The sequence below is a fragment of the Dryobates pubescens genome, chromosome 36 (genome assembly GCF_014839835.1).
Source record: "Dryobates pubescens isolate bDryPub1 chromosome 36, bDryPub1.pri, whole genome shotgun sequence".
In the NCBI taxonomy this organism is placed as follows: domain Eukaryota; kingdom Metazoa; phylum Chordata; class Aves; order Piciformes; family Picidae; genus Dryobates; species Dryobates pubescens.
The window spans coordinates 4,284,254-4,296,795 of record NC_071647.1 but is presented as its reverse complement, the minus strand read 5'-3'; positions in this window follow the sequence as shown (position 1 = coordinate 4,296,795).

Here is a 12,542-nt window from a genome sequence, read left to right as displayed (position 1 = left end):
GACAACAGTGAAATCCATTCCAGTGCCATAAAACGAATGGATTCACCCCCAGCCCATAAACTGATCCTCCTTTCCCCTTTTCCTCTGAAGGAGGACGGGGAGCAAAAGCTTCTGCAGAGGAAAAAGCCCAGCTTGCCATGTGCACAGATGGCTTGCTCACAGAAAAACAACAAACCCCAACCCACAAACAAAACACAACCCAAAAGAACCTTCCCCACACGCTCCACTAACCAGAAGCAAAAGTTCTGCTCGTTGGGATTGCTGTCTCCTCAGACCTGCTCCCTGGGTCGAGGTCCCACTTAGCTCTTTCCTTGCTTAGCAGACCACCACCTCTCTTCTGGCTCCCAAGCTACCTAAGGAACTCTTTCTGATCAGGATCACATCCTCATATGCTGTCAGCTAGCACTGAGGGGAAACTTAAATTATGCTACAAGGACAGGATTTGGGGAAGGTTTGGGAAATGTGACTCACTTCCCTAGGCTGGGGGCAAGCCAGGAATTTAAATGAACAAGGCCTGGCAGGGAACCAAGTACACAGGATTTCACTGATACATCATCTGCCTTTAAAGACTGAAGAAACAAAGCTGGCACAGGCCATCATCTTCCCACATAGAGGACTGGCATTTTACACAATCTACACTAGGTTAGGTAGGGGCTGGGGGTGTCCCTCATATACCTACTGGTGTCCTTTCTGGAGGTTAAGTCTCTGGTTATTATCTGATGGTGGAGGGTGGGAGGTTGATTTGTGTTTTTAAATGCTTGCTTGCAAGGAATGAGTTGAACATTATGCAGCCCACTTAGGAACTTCAGAAGGCATCACAGACCTCAAGAACTTCAGAAGCCATCTCAGTGCCTGACAAACAGTGTAGAATGCACCTTAAAAAAAGATAACCACCCCAAACCAACTTGTGTTCAGAGTTGTCAGGGTTGGAAGGGACCTCAAAGCTCATCATCCAGTTCCACACCCCCCCCGCCACAGGCAGGGACACCTCACCATGAGATCAGGTTGCTCAGAGCCCCATCCAGCCTGGCCTTAAAAACTTGCAGGGATGAAGTGTTGTGATTACCTTCAACCTTCTGATAAAGAGAGAGGCCATATTGTGAAAATCCACTTCTGATCTAAACTTCCACTGATAATAATATCCCTGATTAATCTTCATTCTGAAAGGGACCAGGAAAGGCACAGCAAGAGCGGTGCTTAGGGGTGAAAAACAAGAGGAGGAGTAAAAGCATGCTGGGTGAAATCAATGAATAATCAACAGGACTGTTCTCTAGCTGGGACTCACCTTCCTGACCACTGAAATCCATCCTGCTCAGACTCCTTCTCCCCCTCCCCATCTGAATTCTTCCAGCACTTCACACATTTCCCTGCAGTTGATGCTTTTGGCCATTCACACATTGCTCTCACCTATTTGTCTTACCCGTGCAGTTTATGATCCCTGCAAAATGTGATGCCTGGTACCACTAATTGCTGTAGATTGGCTCATTAAACCTTTCAGCACTCCGGAGCAAAGGCCTTCGTTTAATCTAACCCAAGCACTAGAAAATGCTGGGTTTGGTGATCTGCTGGCTGCACACCAGCAGCTTCATCCAAGACATTAGTGCCTGCTGCTAGTTCCCTGAGAATGCTTGGGCTACAGGAAAAAATACCACATGGTGATCTAGCCAGGAGTTAAATGTGACCTGTGAGTAAACCTGAAGACTTCCCTTGCTCAGCTCCATTAACAGAGAGGTAAATCTGGCAGCAGCATCCCGACAATGCTTTCCATCTTGTGGGTCTCTGTCTCACCTGGCTTTGGCTTAGCTTTGTGCCATCTTTGTTAGACATTCCTGAAGAGCAAACTGGAGCCTTCCCACACAGCCACAGGGGTCTAGCAGTGGATTTGCAGGAGAACCTCCAGCAATCTGATGGATACCATACTGATCTCCTTCCTCTCCTGAGTCTTCTGCCAGGAGACTCTTTGGACAGAAGAAATCAAACGCTGCTCTTGGCAGTGTCTACAGCTGAATGATGATCTGTACACTAATGTTCTAGGATTTGGAGAGATTCTACCTTTATCATGTGATGGGGACCTGAAAGTATAACATCCAACAGTGTAGAGTTGATGAATAGCTTAAAGCTGCTAAAGGTTCAAAGGAAAACCCTTACAGGCTCCAAATCCCCTTTATGCTTTTGTGCAGTTCGAATCTGATGATGTGCTGCTGAGAATTAGACAGCTCCTGCTCTTTGAGAAGGATGAGTGTGCCTGAGCGCTGCCTGTCAAACACCAGAGGAGCTATCTGCTCAGTCACAGAGTCAGAGAATTGTTTGGGCTGGAAAATCCCTCTAAGATCATCCAGTCCAACCATCAACCCAGCACCACCATGGCCACTAAACCACGTCCCCAGATTTCTTGAACAGCCCTGGGGCTGGGGACTCCACCACCTCCCTGGGCAGCCTCTTCCAATCCCTGGCCACTTTTGCAGCAAAGAAATTTCTCCTAATCTCCAACCTAAACCTCCTATGGCAGAGTTTCAGGCCATTCCCTCTCATTCTATCACCTGATACTAGGGGGAAGAGACCAACCCCTTCCTCACCCCAATCTCCTTTGAGGTAGCTCTAGAGAGGTTGCTGTTGATACTCTCCATTCCGAGCTCTGTTTGCACTGCCTGAGTGTTTGAACATTTATCCTGAGTGCCTTTCTTTCTAGAAACCTTTCTGGTGGTGCAGGGGAGGTTAATTTCTTGGTGAGGAGTGATATTTTAACCAAACAGAGTGGGGGAGATGGAATGGGGAGGGAATAATCATATCTTGCAAACCATTTTACCAGCCCTGCTCTCCTGACTGATAGATGCAAATGTGTGAGGTATTTACCGACTATGATCTACCGCCTCTTGCATGAAATCTGAGGAGCAGATTGGGTTCCCATTTACCAAATGAGAACACCAAGCAACAAAACTGTTGAGCCTTGGATTGGACTCGGGTTGCTAGCACTGTGAAAGTGAAAACAAGAAAATGCAGAAGCAGTTTGTGACTTTAAGCACTTCACACATTCAAACCTTCACCACATGGAGCTGGATCACCACCCTTAACTTTGCCTCCTGATACCCCTCTGGCTACATACATAACACCTCAGCAAACCACACTCTTCACCAGCAGAAGGTTCTTTGATTCTTTGGTTCTTTGGGGATTTTTCTCTCCCTTTCCCCCCCCCCCATCCTTTTCTAGTCATGGTTTGCTTTGCCTAAATGTTTTGCACTGAGAAGGAAGGAAAAGGCTTTGAGGTCTGTGGTGACAGGTTGGACTTGATGATCTTTGAGGTCTCTTCCAACCTTGGTGATTCTGTGATAGCAGGAGACCTGTTTACCTGTAGAGCTTTCAGTTTCTCTCCACTCTGCCCTTTGGGTTTTTTTTACCTTTTATCCCATTTTCTGGCATGCTTCCCCCTAAATTTCTTGGACAGAACAACTCACTTCATCTAATGTCATCATGAGCCTGAGGAAAGTGAAACGCTCCCCATTGCCATGGCAGGAAAGAGCATAGAATCCCAGGTTGGAAGGGACCTCAAGGATCTTCTGGCCAAACCTTTCTTGGCTCAGGCATAGCCTAGATGGTTCAGAATCCTGCCCAGCTGAATCTTAACTGTCCAGGCTTGGGGAAGATGCCCAGGGAGGTGGTGAAGTCACCATCCTAGGAGGGGGTTGAAAGAATGTGTGGACGTGGCACTCCAGGACATGGTTTAGTGGCCATGGTGGTGTTGGGTTGACAGCTGGACAGCTGGATCTTAGAGAGCTTTTCCCAATGATTTGATTCTATGACTCTCTGCATCTTTTCAGCACAAGACAGGGAAAGCCTCCAGATGTTCCTCCAGTCTGTGTTGTTCTCTCCACACAGTGTGACACCCCTAGCTCTGCATTCCCTTAACTTCTGAAGGGAAAAGTTTAATTTTCCAACTTCTGTCTCGCTGCCTGCCACGTCCCCTGGGACAGCTGACAAACTCTGAAACACAGACAGTTGGTTTATTTGCAGGGAAGCTGGGAACAGAATTGTTTTCTCCTGGTAGCATCTCTGAATCTAATTGCTTAAGCAGTTTTCTTGAGACAGAGCAAGCAGCTTGCTGATTGCAGCGAGCAGCAGGAAAACCTATTGCTCCTTCGTTCTGTCTCTCGTTGAGAGCCTCTGCAGTCAAAGGCATTGCTGTGTGTGGACCACAGACAGAAAATAGGACAGGCAAACAATTAAAAATAACTTTGACAAACAAAGCTGTGCCTCTTAACTTGAACTTCTGACTGTGGCTGGAATACATAAGGAAGCTGAGCTTAAAGGACTTGATTAAATGGGATCCATCCCAAAAGGAAGCCTCATGAAGGAATGAAAAGGGCAAGTCCTATGACTGTGTCCTTAGCCCTCCATAGCTGTGCCCCACGAGTGCACTTGTGGGTTGTGGTGGACTCTGTCACACTGAGGAATCTGTGTTTTGCCTCCAACTCTAACAATAAACCCCACAAAAGTCCCTCACATCTCTGCCCAAGACAGCTTAGGTTGAAAGCTTTTGGAGGTGTTTATTAGTGTTCAGCAATAAAGCAGCCGAGTGTGTGGCTTGTAAAAGTATCATGATGCAAACACCATCCCCTTTTGAAGTGTCTCTAGCAGGACCAGCTGAAAGTCACATGTGGAGGGCAAGGATGGAGGCAGAGATGGAAGAGCTGAGCATCTATTTTTGTTTGTTTCCAACTGGACAGAGAAAGTGAAAGGGGAACCCTGCAGCCCCTCTCTTTACAAATATCAAACCAACCTATGTTGAAAACAGAACAAAACCTACACAATCTGTCTTGATTTGTCAGCTAAATACTGGATAGAATCAGAGCTCTTCCCTCTGGTCCTGGAAAGGGCTCTTCTGTGGTGCAGGAGGGATGAACCACTCGGTTTGTTTGCTACAGAGGAACCAGCAGTTCCCTGGGAGATCAGTGTGGGTGATGAAGTTAGAGATGACTGAGCTTGTGTTTGAGCTGGAAGAGTTCCTGGTTTGTTTTTTATCTCAAAGTCTCTGTGATCTGGCCTGAGTTTAGAGGACTGTCTTCTACTCCTTTGTGATGGCTTTCTGATCTCAAATGCAGTTTCACTTGGTTTTCTTTAGGGAATTATGCAGGGTTGGAAGGGTCACCTTGACCGAACCCCCTGCAGTCAGCAGGGTCACCTCCAGCTAGATCAGGGTTTTCAGGGCCCTTCTGAACAGTCCCTCCCCAGCCTTCCTGTAGGTCCCTTGCAGATGTTGAAATGAAGCTCTAAGGTCTCCTCAGAGCCTTCTTTTCTCCAGGCTGAGCAGCTCCCAAGTCTCGCAACCTCTCTCTGCAGGAGAGGTTCTCCAGCCCTCTGATCATCTTCATGGCCTCTGGACCCTTCCCATCAGATCCATGTCCTTCCCGTGCTGGGGGCTCCACAGCTGGACACAGCACTGCAGGTGAGATCCCCCCAGAGCAGAGCAGAGGGGCAGGATCCCCTCTCCCCACCTCTGGCCGTGCTGCTTCGGATGCAGCCCAGGTTGCCATTGGCCCTTCTGTGCTGCCAGTGCCCATTGCTGGCTCCTGTCCAGCTTCTCACTCACCAGCACCCCCAAGTCCTCTTCTGCAGGGCTGCTCTCAATCTCATCACCCCCCAGCCTGGACTGATACTGAGGATTTCCCTGCTCCAAAGGCAGGACCTTGCACTTTGCCTTGTTGATCCTCCTGAGATTCCCACTCTTGTTCAGCTCCGAGATCTGCATTCAAAATCACAAAAACCCAAGGTGTCGACGTACCATCTGGCTTTTGTGTTGAGTGCTTTGCACATGTTGGGAGCAGTTTAAGAATATTGTCCTGGTATTGATGTTGTAGCACAGTCAGTTATTGGTAATTCTGCTTCTAGTACCTTTCTTGTTAACAATATGAATTTATTCATGAGCTCCTCTACCAGGCAGACAGAAAATCGATACGGCTCGTCTGGTAGGACATGTGTAGGGACATGTGAAGAACACTAATGGGTGCTACTAAATGATGCACTGGCACCTAGAAAGCAAATGAGTATTTGCCTCCTTCCTGGGGTACCTTCTGACCCACCTGGTCCCTGCCTTGTTGAACCTCTAGCATCAGAGGGAACCACCTTGGTGTGAGGAACCTTAAGGGGGCCCACCAGAAAGTCAGGAGGGGATTGTACAAGGGAAGTCAGGAAGGGACTCTGCACAAGGGAAGTCAGGAAGAGACCTTTTTGTTGTGATAGGGTGAGAGGGAATGGATTGAGGCGTGAGGAGGGCAGATTTAGACTGGAGATTAGGAAGAGATTCTTGACAGTGAGGGAGGTGAGACACTGGAAGAGGTCGTGGCTGCCTCCTCCTTGGAGGTGTTCGAGGCTAGGTGGGATGAGGCCTTGAGCAGCTTGGTCTCGTGGAAAGCACCCTTGCCCGTGGCAGGGGGGTTGGAACTTGATGATCTTCAAGGTGCCTTCTGACCCAAACCATTCTATGAATCTATGAATTGTAAGGATCTGTGGCCAGGAGTTGTGCTGCCAGCTGGGCTCCTGATGCAAGGCAATGGGATTTTCAATGTGAAGAGTTTTCCCTTGCTTGCTTCTTACACAGCAATGTAAACTTTCATGAGCACTTTGATCTGCCCTGGTTTGGATGTGCAGCTGAGCTGATTTTTGTGTGTGTGTGTGTGCTGTGTGCTCTGGGGAAGGTCTGCAGCTTGTTCTAACCCTCAAGGGCACCCTGTGACAGAGCTGGCTGCGTGTTAACACTGAGACACAAACCCATATGCTATGGTAGCAAAAAAGGCTTTCAGAGATTCTAATGATTATCTTACACTAAATGTCACACAAAACGTTAGGAAATGTGATAAATCTCAGGAGATGACTGCAAGTGCAGGAATATAAGCTGGCTGGGTTAAAACCAGTCTACTCATGCTTCGTGGTACATGGCTGACTCCTCACAAGCGAGAGGCAGCTCATCGTCTTGTGTCTTTGCATGAGGCAATGCCACAATCTTCAAACCATAGGAAAGAATATCATCCATAGGTAGGGAAAACAGGGGACAGGCTATGAGAGTTGGGGCTGTTCAACCTGGAGAAGAGAAGGCTCCAGGGAGACCTTAGAGCAGCCTTCCAGTAGCTGAGGGGGGCTACAGGAGAGCTGAGGAGGGGCTTGAGGTTATAGGACAAGCCAAGGTGATGGCTTTGAGCTGGAAGAGGGGAGATTTAGACTGGAGATGAGGAAGAAATTGATTATAAGTGAAGGTGGTGGGATGCTGGAATTGGTTGCTGATGGAGGTCATAATGCCCCCTCCCTGGAGGTGTTCAAGGCCAGGCTGGATGAGACCTTGAGCAGCCTGGGCTGGTGGGAGGTGTCCCTGCCCATGGCAGCCAGGGTTGGGACTGCACGATCTTTAAGGTCCCTTCCAAGTCAAACCATTCCATGAATCTGTTAAAATAATCTGTCAGGGTGATTTATTTGTGGGTTAGGTCACTTGGCTCAAGCCCACACCACTGCCCCTGGTAGGTGGCACTGCTGCAGATGCTGCTGTGGGCTTGGAGCCTGCGGGATTCTCCCAGCCCCGTTCAGTGTGTCTGTGCCTTTTATCCCGAGGAGATATTTGGAGTTCTGTTCTGCTTGGGCTGTCAGCTCATTCATACAGCATATCTCTAAATTGCTTGGGGCTGCTTTATCATGTTTCTTCTTGCTACATGGGTGCACTTGAATGTATTCATTTCCACTTTCCAGCTGCAGTGCAGTTTTAAACCCACGCCTGCCTCTACCCACAATCGCTGCCCCATATTTTACTGTGGCTAAGTCCTTCCCTCTGCTGTGTCGAGCAAACTGCTTTCACTGGATGAAACCACACAGAAACGTGGGAGCAGCTTAAGGATTCACTGAGATGCAGGGCAGATGGCAGCCTTTTGTTGTTGGATTTAGGTTTTCATGGACTTCCTTCTTGTCCACTAAAATGTGGTCTGGATGATGAATATTTCACCTCTAACTCCAAGGCATCGTAAAAAAGAATGCTAGAGCAAGGTGGGGCTGTAGCCACCTCATTGCTTCTTTTTCCTTTCTCTTCCTCAGAACAAGGTGTTTACTCTCCAGACAGCAATTTGAGAGCTCCTGAGGTCGATGAGTGTGATGCTTCTAAGGTGGTGACATCAAAGAAAGAAAAATAGCTGTGTTATTTCTCACAGTGGCCTCATTGCCCATGGCCCCAGCAGAAACGGAGCTCTTCCAGCCTCAGACAAGTTTTAAATGGAGGATTTAACCAATACTTAGGATCCCCATATGGGAGATAAGTTGGCTGGGTTCAGTTTTATTCCCTGTTAAAACTCATCCTGTATAAATAACTCACTCTGCCTGAGCTTCTCCCTCGCATGTAAACAACCAACCCCAGGAGAGCTGTGAAGGTAAAGCCACTGAAATGGTGGAGGATGGTCAGGAGCAAATGGTGAGGGGGGGCTGGTAAGTGTGAAATAATCAGGCAAGCTTGTGTGTTAAGGATGTCACAGAGAAATAGAAGGTGAAGATAAAATGCATTAGGCACATGATGAGCAAGCAGGAGAATAAATGCTCAGTCTAATGCAGGATGAAGAGACCAGAAAGGAAGGCCACAGGGACAGACCTTTAGGATAAGCTTTCCTTTGAGGAACTTGTTGCTGATTAGAAGAAAGTCTGAGCGTTTTTTTTCCCCTCTAGACAAACAGCAAGTTCACATGATCACAGAGTCACAGAATCACCAAGGCTGGAAGAGACCTCAAAGATCATCAAGTCCACACCTCATGTGTCACCACACCTCATGGCTAAACCATGGCACCAAGTGCCACATCCAATCCCCTCTTGAACACCTCCAGAGATGGGGACTCCACCACTTCCTTGGCAGCACATTCCAATGGCCAACAACTCTCTCAGTGAAGAACTTTCTCCTCACCTCAAGCCTAAACTTCCCCTGGCACAGCTTGAGACTGTGTCCCCTTGTTCTGGTGCTACTTGCCTGGGAGAAGAGCCCAAGTTCCATGCAGAAGAATATGACTCCATGGTCATATTTAGAATCAAAGAATCATCAAGCTTGGAAAAGACCTCTAAGATCATCAAGTGCAACCTTCTACCCAGCAGCTCCATGACCACTAGACCATGTCCTCAAGTGCCACGTCTACTTGTTTTTTGTATACCACTAGGGATGCTGATGCCACCACCTCCCTGGGCTGCCTGTTCCACTGTATTCTTCCTCATATCCAACCAAAACTTGCCTGGTGCAACTTGAGGCCATTTCCTCTTCTTCTGTCATTAATTACTTGGGAGAAGAAGCCAACATCAGCCTCACTCCAGCTTCCATTCAGATAGCTACAGAGAGCAGTGAGGTCTCTCAGCTTCCTCTTGCCCAGGCTAAACAATCCCAGCTCCCTCAGCCTCTCCACACCAGTCCTGCTCTCCAAGCCTCTCATCAACTTCCTTGCCCTTCTCTGTACCCACTCCAGCACCTCAATGACTTTCTCACACTGCAGTGCCCAAAGCTGGACAGAGCACTCGAGGTGTGACCTCACCAGAGCTGAGTGCCCACCTTGAGTACTTCTAACTCAAGCACTTAGTTTTGCTTTATTTCTGTGCTGCTCTCTATGTGTTGGATTTGCTTTTTTTCCCCCCCCTGGCTGGAAGTGCAGAGGGAAAGACAACTGCTCCTCCTCTGCAAAGGATGGATGAGCAAGTGCAGGCAGCCCTTCACTCTGGAGGCTCCATGTTGGTGCAAGTGAAGCTGTGAGTGGAAATGAGATTTTGTCCTCACATAGTTATAAGATCAGGGCATTAGTTGATTTTGACTATACCTTCCCCCCCCCCCCCAAATACCTGAGGCCTATTTTCTGTTCTAAATTAAGTCAAAGGCATGAAATAAGGCTGATGTAAGGTGGGATTACCTTCATGAACTCACACTTAAAGGCCTTTAACCTTAATTTAACCTTGGTTTTTGTTGAATGGTGTTGGGTTTGAGTTAGAGAAATGCCAATGCAAAGCAAATAGAGTTGATGATCTTAAAGGTCTCCTCCAGATAAGTAAATTCTATGATTCTATGAATCACAATTAGGAAAGGACCAATTCCATTTCCTCTCTAAAGCTTAAAACCCCCAAGTCTTGACTCTTGAATGGTTGTGTAGAGGACCCCAGTTTAATTCATAGAATCATGGAATGGTCTGGGGTGGAAGGGACCTCCAAAGGTCATCCAACCCCCTCTGCAGTAAGCAGGGGCATCCTCAACTAGATCAGGTCACCCAGAGCCCTGCATGTCAAAACCAACATCAAAACAGTTTGTGCAGAGTATTTCTAGAGTGCTATGAGGCTGCAAAGATGATCAGCCCTGTGAAACTCTTTGACTGAGGGGCCTGGGTTTTATCTCTGGAGATGTAGCCCTGTTCCCACAGTTTTCCCTCACAGAATGTTAAGGGTTGGAAGGAACTTCTCAGGATCTCAGGCAGTGATAGGACTAGGGGGAATGGAATGAAGCTGGAGGTGGGGAGATTGAGGCTGGAGGTGAGGAGGAAGTTCTTCACCATGAGAGTGGTGAAGCCCTGGAATGGGTTGTCCAGGGAGGTGGTTGGGGCGCCGTCCCTGGAGGTGTTTAAGCCCAGGCTGGATGAGGCTCTGGCCAGGCTGATCTAGTGTGGGGTGTCCCTGCCCATGGCAGGGGGGTTGGAACTAGATGATCCTTGTGGTCCCTTCCAACCCTGACTGATACTATGATACTATGACCTCAGGTCCAAACCCCTTGCCACAGCAGGATCACCCAGGGCAGCTCACATCCAGGCTGGCTTTGAAAGTCTCCAGAGAAGGAGACTCCACAACCTCTCTGTGCAGCCTGCTCCAGGGCTGCAGCAGCCTCACACCAAAGAAGTTTCTCCTCACATTGGGGTGGAGCTTCCTGTGCTCTAGCTTATACCCCTGATTCCTTGTCCTTGCCCAAGAAGAGCAAACCCATCCATCTGCTAGGGTACTTAGTGAGCAATCTTGGTGCTATAAATATGGGAAGCTTTTGTGCTTAAAAATGGAATATCACTTTAAAAAAAGCAACTTGCTGGCACACATGCTGACTGACTTCACTGAAACAATAAACTGATTAGCTAATCCTGGCAAATTTCACATTGTTTGCTGAGACTTTGCTCCTGCACATTGTTAGGTTGGAACTTGCTTGAGCGGCTGCTATGTAGATCATGGAGGCTTTAGCTGGCCTTAAGATAAAACTGACTGGGAGAAGTAACTGGGGGTTTAATTTTAGGCACAAATATTTCCTCCTAAATTGCCCCCTCTTTTCTTTCTCCTCTCAGCTAACTGCAACGTTGCACAAATATGGACTTGATCCTGTGCTCGTTCAAAGCCCGGGGAACGTGGCTGCAAAGCTTTGCCTGCACGCAGCAGGGACTGAGTGATCAGAGAGGGCAGGGTCAGGCTGGATCTTAGGAAGAAGCTCTTCTCATGAGGCAGGGAAAGTAGGAGACATGCTCTGAATGTTGGGGTTGTTCAGCCTGGAGAAGAGAAGGCTCCAGGGAGACCTTAGAGCAGCCTTCCAGAATCTGAAGGGGGCTACAGGAGAGCTGAGGAGGGGCTTGTTTAGCTGGGATTGTTTAGCCTGGAGAAGAGGAGGCTCAGGGGTGACCTCATTGCTCTCTACAACTACTTTAAAGGTGGCTGTAGCCAGGAAGGGGTTGGTGTCTTCTCCCAGGCAACCAGCACCAGAACAAGAGGACACAGTCTCAAGCTGGGCCAAGGGAAGTTTAGGCTGGAGGTGAGGAGAAAGTTCTTCACTGAGAGAGTCATTCGTCATTGGAATGTGCTGCCCAGGGAGGTGGTGGAGTCCCCATCCCTGGAGGTGTTCAAGAGGGGATTGGATGTGGCACTTGGTGCCATGGTCTAGTCATGAAGTCTGTGGTGCCAGGTTGGACTTGATGATCTTTGAGGTCTCTTCCAACCTTAGTGATACTGTGATACTTTTTATCAGGGCTTGTGGTCATAGGACAAGCCAAGGTGATGGCTTTGAGCAGATTTAGATGGGAGATGAGGAAGAAATTCTTTACAGTGAGGGAACAGGAACAGGTTACCCAGGGAGGCTGTGGCTGCCCCTTCCCTGGAGGTGTTCAAGGCCAGGCTGGATGAGACCTTGAGCAACCTGGGCTGGTGGGAGGTGTCCCTGCCCATGGCAGGGGGGTTGGAACTGGATGATCTTTAAGTTCCCTTCTGACCTAAACCGTTCCATGAATCTATAAACAGAAACCTTCCTCCTGCTCTTCTCTGATCTGTCACCCAGGTTGTTTAGCATCAACTGAAATCAGTTTCCCACACCCCATTCTTCAGTATCTTCTGTGGTTTACATGCTATTCAGGTTCTTTTGGGGGACCCTTCACTACCCAGACCAAGGCCTTCTGTTCCAACTCTTTAGTCTGCAGCTGACTTGCCAGAGTGACATCACCATCACCAGAATAAAACTGAAAGCTGGGATTCTGTAATGCAAGGGAGCACCAGCGTGGCACAAACAGAGACACAAGGGAAGGTTTCCAGCTTGGGTCTGTTTC